This window comes from Xyrauchen texanus, chromosome 19 (assembly GCF_025860055.1).
Source record: "Xyrauchen texanus isolate HMW12.3.18 chromosome 19, RBS_HiC_50CHRs, whole genome shotgun sequence".
In the NCBI taxonomy this organism is placed as follows: Eukaryota; Metazoa; Chordata; class Actinopteri; order Cypriniformes; family Catostomidae; genus Xyrauchen; species Xyrauchen texanus.
The window spans coordinates 106,848-112,856 of record NC_068294.1 but is presented as its reverse complement, the minus strand read 5'-3'; positions in this window follow the sequence as shown (position 1 = coordinate 112,856).

Sequence of the window (6,009 nt, the reverse complement as noted above, 5' to 3'; positions counted from 1 at the left end):
ACTGAAAGTCCGGGAAAGTGTTTTGGTGCCTCTTTGTTTTGGTATGACAAGGCAACGTTCCTTAGCCGACCGCAGGCTTCTGGTGGGAACGTAGCTCTGCATAAATGTTTTTAGGTATGCTGGAGCAGACCCAGTGACTGGTTTGTATCCCAGCATCAGGGCCTTGAATTTAGTACGTGCATGAACCGGCAGGCAGTAGAGAGAGACAAAGAGTGGTGTAACGTAGTGGCTAAAGCACAGGGCTGTTAATCAGAAGGTCACAGGTTCTAACCCCACAGCCACCACCATTGTGTCCTTGAGCAAGGCACTTAACTCCAGGTTGCTCCGGGGGGATTGTCCCTGCAATAATTGCACTGTAAGTCGCTTTGGATAAAAGCGTCTGCCAAATGCATAAATGTAAATGTAAATGTAACGTGCTCTCTTTGGTTCATTAAAGACCAGTAGTGCTGCTGCATTCTGAATTATTTGCAGAGCACATGCAGGAAGGCCTGCAATGAGAGTGTTACAGTAGTCCAGTTCAGTTATAACAAATGACTGAACGAGCAGTTGTGTGGCATGTACAGAGAGGAAAGGTCTTATCTTCCTGATATTGTAGAGTGTAAATCTACATGATCTTGCAGTCTTTGAGATGTGGTCTGTGAAATTTAGCTCATCATCAATGGTTACCCCTAGATTTCTGACCGTTTTGGAAGGCGACACTGTAGTTGGACCCAGCTGCATGGTGATGTTGTGTTCAACAGCAAGGTTGGCTGGAAAGACAAGGAGTTCGGTCTTGGCTGGGTAGAGTTGCAGGTGGTGTTCCTTCATCCAGGCTGAGATGTCTGCCAGACAGGCAGCGAATCGAGTGGTCACTGTGGTGTCGTTGGGCTGGAAAGACAAGTAGAGTTGTGTGTCATCAGCGTAGCAGTGGTAAGAGAAACCATGTGACTGGATGATGGGTCCTAATGACGTTGTGTATATGGAGAAGAGAAGTGGCCCAGACAGCCGGAACTGCCTAAGGAAAATGCGGGTCTGCTCGTAAGGGGACCGTATCGTGGAAAATACACACAGGGGGAGTCCGCGTAGGAGTCCTCACCCTGTGAAGCACCTATTCCAGTACAGGGTAGATTTGAGTACCTGCAGTGGATTGGGTCAGCAAGTTCCTTCGCCGAACTGTGGACCCATGAGGGCTAGGGAGGAATTTACCAGGGATTCGAGTTGAGTGGAATCTCCTAGGAAAAAAGACGCAGTTTTACCTCAAGCGAGGGAAAGGGCGCTATATGCAAGCGATTCACCCAGCCAGCCCATCAGTGTGTTACCGAGTTCTACTGGCTCGGACCTGAGAAAACACGGGATGAAAATGACTCAACCCTGAGATTATAGTATCTCGTAAAGGTGTTGGATGTCGCCCAACCCGCTGCTCTACAAATGTCTGCCAGGGAGGTATCCCTGGCCAGTCCCCACGAGGACGCAACACTTCTTGTTGAGTGAGCTCGGACCCGCAAGGGGGGGCACGGCCTGAGTGTGATAAGCTAATGAAATGGCATCTACTACCCAGTGGGAAAGCCTCTGTTTGGAGACCGCGTTTCCTTTCTGCTGTCCCCCAAAGCATACAAAGAGCTGCTCAAAGTGTCTAAAGCTCTGCGTGCAGTCCAGATAGGTAAGCAAAGCACGTACCGGACACAGCAACGACGGGGATGGGTCTGCCTCCTCTTGGGGCAGCGCTTGCAGGTTCACTACCTGGTCGCTAAAGGGAGTGGTAGGAACCTTGGGCACGTAGCCCGGTCGCGGTCTTAGGATCACATGAGTGTCTGCCGGACCGAACTCCAGGCAAATGTCACTGACAGAGAACGCTTGCAGGTCCCCGAGCCTCTTGATGTAGGCGAGCGCAATCAGCAGGGCAGTCGTAAGAGAGAGAGCCGTGAGTCCAACTGATTCTAGCGGCTCGAAGGGAGGTCTCTGGAGGCCCGCGAGGACTACCGAGAGGTCCCAGGAGGGGAACAGGCTTGGCCGGGAGGGATTTAACCTCTGGGCGCCTCTTAGGAACCTGATGATTCAGTCGTGCTTACCAAGGGACTTGCCGTCTACTACGTCGTGGTGGGCCACGATAGCAGCAACATACACCTTCAAGGTGGACGGGGACAGCCTCCCCTCCAACCTCTGCTGCAGGAATAGGAGCACTGACCTAACTGTGCACCTCTGTGGGTCTTCAGCCCAGGAAGAACACCAATTTGTGAACAAGCGCCACTTCAGGGCATAGAGCTGCCTGGTGGAAGGGGCTCTGGCTTGGTTGATCGTGTCTATGACAGTAGGTGGTAGGCCAGCTAGATCTTCTGCGTCCCGTCCAGGGACCAGACGTGGAGATTCCAGAGGTCTGGATGTGGATGCCAGAGCATGCCCTGCCCCTGGGAAAGAAGGTCCTTCCTCAGGGGAATTCGCCAGGTAGGGGCTGTCGCGAGGAGTACGAGGTCCGAGAACCAGGCCCGGGTGGGCCAGTATGGAGCCACTAGTGTTACTTGCTCCTCGTCCTCCCTGACCTTGCACAGCATGTCGGGATCAGGGCTACCCACGTGCAATTCTTTGAGTGCCTTGGCCTGGTGGACTTGCAGGAGGGCCATGGCGTGCAGGGCGGAAGCGGCCTGTCCGGTGGCGCTGTAGGCCTTCGCTGTCAGCAAGGATGTTGTCCTGCAGGCCTTGGAGGGGAGTACAGGACGACCCCGCCAGGTGGTAGGGTTTCCGGGGCATAGGTGAAGCGGCCCTATCCACCTGGGAATCGGCGTGTATCCGTGGACCGATCCACCATCGAGGGTAGCGAGAGCGGATGAGCGAGTGGCTTTGTGACGAGAGGTGAAATGCGCTCTCCACAGCAACGTCAGCTCATCATGCACCTCCGGGAAAAACGGGACTGGGGGGGGCATGGCCGCGAGGGGCGCCCAGACCCCAGGAACCAGTCATCCAACCACAATGGCTGTGTGGAGGACGGAGGGTTCCAGTCCAAGCCCACGCTGGCGGCGGCCCGAGAAAGCATGTCGGACATCTGAGTGTCAGACTCAGCCTGAGGGTGCTGGCCCGAAGGCAGCAGCCCAGGGGAGTCATCCGCGTCTGACACCGTGCTCTCCAATGCAGCGGTGAGCTCATCTGCTTTGAGCTCTAGAGGATAGGCAGGCTGGCTGTGAGGCGAGCCGTTGTTGCCTCGAGCACGGACGGGAGTCAACAAGCGTGCCGGGGAATGGGTGGTCTGTGGGTCTCTGGTACCCGACGGAGCCGCACCCGCACCCGCTGCCATCCCTAGATCGCTTCCAGCACCACTCGCACCGTCCTCAATCCCTTTGGAAGGAGCAATGCGAGGGGCGGCTGGAGTGGCTCGTTCTTGGTTGAAAATGAGCCGCGACCGCAACGTTGTCATGGTCATGTTCTCGCAATGAAAACATGAGCCATCCACAAAAGCAGCCTCGGTGTGATCACTACCCAGACACACGAGGCAACGCCTGTGGCCGTCTGAAGCGGAGAGCACTCTACCGCATCCAGGAACTACACAGCGGCGGAACGGCATCTTTATAAAGACGCATCCTGAAAAGGATGTTCAACGCTCGCTGTGTTTGCTCTTTTAAAGGAAATTACACTTAAATAAACTCAATCTTTTAAGAAAACTCTTTCGAGTTTTGTCTGCGCTGTCGAAGCGCCCAGGGGCAACAATGCACAGCCGTGCACTGGAAAGGAGAAAGCCGCTGTTATGCGCCGTCAGATCCAACAGCATGCAGATCGTCAGAGGAATACACGGGAACTTGGTGTGTGTGTGTAACTTGCAGCAGACTGCATACACGACCATCGGCTCTGAATAAATTTTCTGAATGAACTCTAGTATTTGCCTCGCCTTTCTACCCATATGTCCGGGGCCGGGGTATGCAAATACTAGCTGCCAACTTCTCATTGGCTTTTTTTCATAGATCAGAGGTATATTCGGTGCTCAAGAGAGACCCCTAGTGTCGCTTCTCCGACACAACGTGGAGAGAGCGACAGAAGGGGAACACTTATTTAATTTAATAATTTTAAACCATGACTTTAACTATACATAAGTCATATTTACATTATATTCATGATGTTAGCCAGAGGGGAACTGGCTCCCACAGTGAGTCTGGTTTCTCCCAAGGTTATTTTTCTCCATTAATCAACATCTTATGGAATTTTGTGTTCCTTGCCACAGTCGCCTTCAGCTTGCTCTCTGGGGTTATTAATACAATTATTATTTACTTATTTTTAAACACCATTAGCAATCGTATTTTATTTATTTACACAATGATGATTCATCAACATTATGGACATTACAGTTTTATCTTCTGTTAATGCTTGATCTTCTGTCAAGCTGCTTTGAAACGATGTGTGTTGTGAAAGGTGCTATACAAATAAACTTTAATTGAATTGAATACCCGGACATGCATTTCTACAGCTATGAGACAAGGTCTGACAAAGAGTGGGCTCTGTTTGTTGAGTGGTTACAGTACCAGGTAAAGTGTTTGATTTAAAAAAAGAACTTGCTATGTTGAGTGATGACTGATGGTGGCGTAGTGGTCTAAAGCACATAACTGTTAATCAGAAGATTGCTGGTTTGAGCCCCACAGCCACCACCATTGTGTCCTTGAGCAAGGCACTTAACACCAGGTCGCTCCATGGGGATTGTCCCTGTAATAAGTGTACTGTAAGTCGCTTTGGATAAAAGCATCTGCCAAATGCATAAATGTAAATGTAAATGTAAATGCTATGTATGGCAAGAATGATGTCATTTTGCTCAGGGAGTACCACCATTAATTCATACAGTGTACCAAACTTGATCCGTTTAGATTCACCACTTTAGCAGCATGTTGTTTGGCAGTGCATAAAACCCACTTCCTACCAAAAGACACCCTAGCTATGACCCATAACAACGCGTACACCAGTCAGAACAAGACATACTCAAACATTTCCATTGAATGGCTTGAATATGTTAAAACAACACGCAGCGTAGACATTCAGCATTCGTTAAACCACGGCGAGATGGTGATTGGAAAATACCATCTCGGTGGTTATTATGAAAAGGACGCTGTAAAAAAGGCTCTCGAATTCAACGGCTGTATTTTTCACAGGTATGATTGTCATTATAATCCTAACCATTTACATCCGTTATCAAAACTGCCCTAGACACACTCAGAAGACAGTTTGATGACAAGGTTTAAATTTTAGAGCGTGCATAATGGTTGGAGGTAGAAGTGATGTGGGAGTGTGCTTGGAACATGTAACCACATAACGCTCCATTTGGTAGTCGTACTAATGCGTACAAGCTATATTATAAAGCTGAGAATGGTGAAAAAATATTATATGTCGACTTTACAATTTGTACTCAAGGATTTTGGATTTTGAACCACTTGAAAATTATTATGGATTTGTCAAAGAAAACTGCTTCACCCCATCCTTCCCGATAGGACTGGTGGCAAGCTTATGTGTACGTTCTGCCATAAATGGGCGGATCAGACCATCCCATGTAGACACACTGATGAGGAAAGGGCTATTTCAGGCAGCTGGGTCAGTATCGAGCTGTTAAATGCTGTGGAGAAGGGTTATGATGTAATGAAGGTGAACGAGTTATGGCATTTCCCTCAACAATCAGAAAGCTTGTTTGTGATTATGTTAAAACATTTTTACAGTACAAACAAGAGGCCAGTGGTTTCCCCACACATATTGTGAAAGATGCAGTCAAAGAATCTTACATCGACGATTACTTTGAGAAAGAGGGGATTAAGCTGAATCTTGACAAGATAAGTCTTAACCCTGCATGCCAGTCTATTAATAAACTTCTGCTGAACTCACTTTGGGGGTGGTTGTCTATGCACGAAAATTTGCCGTGTACGGAACTACTTTCAGACCCTGAACAGTTTGCCCAACACATTTTTGCAGATGGTTATGACATTAAACACTTCTCATTCATGTCAGACACTGTAGCACTAATTCAGTGGTGTTACTCGGATGGGAAAGGCGGTCAGACCCTTGACATTAATA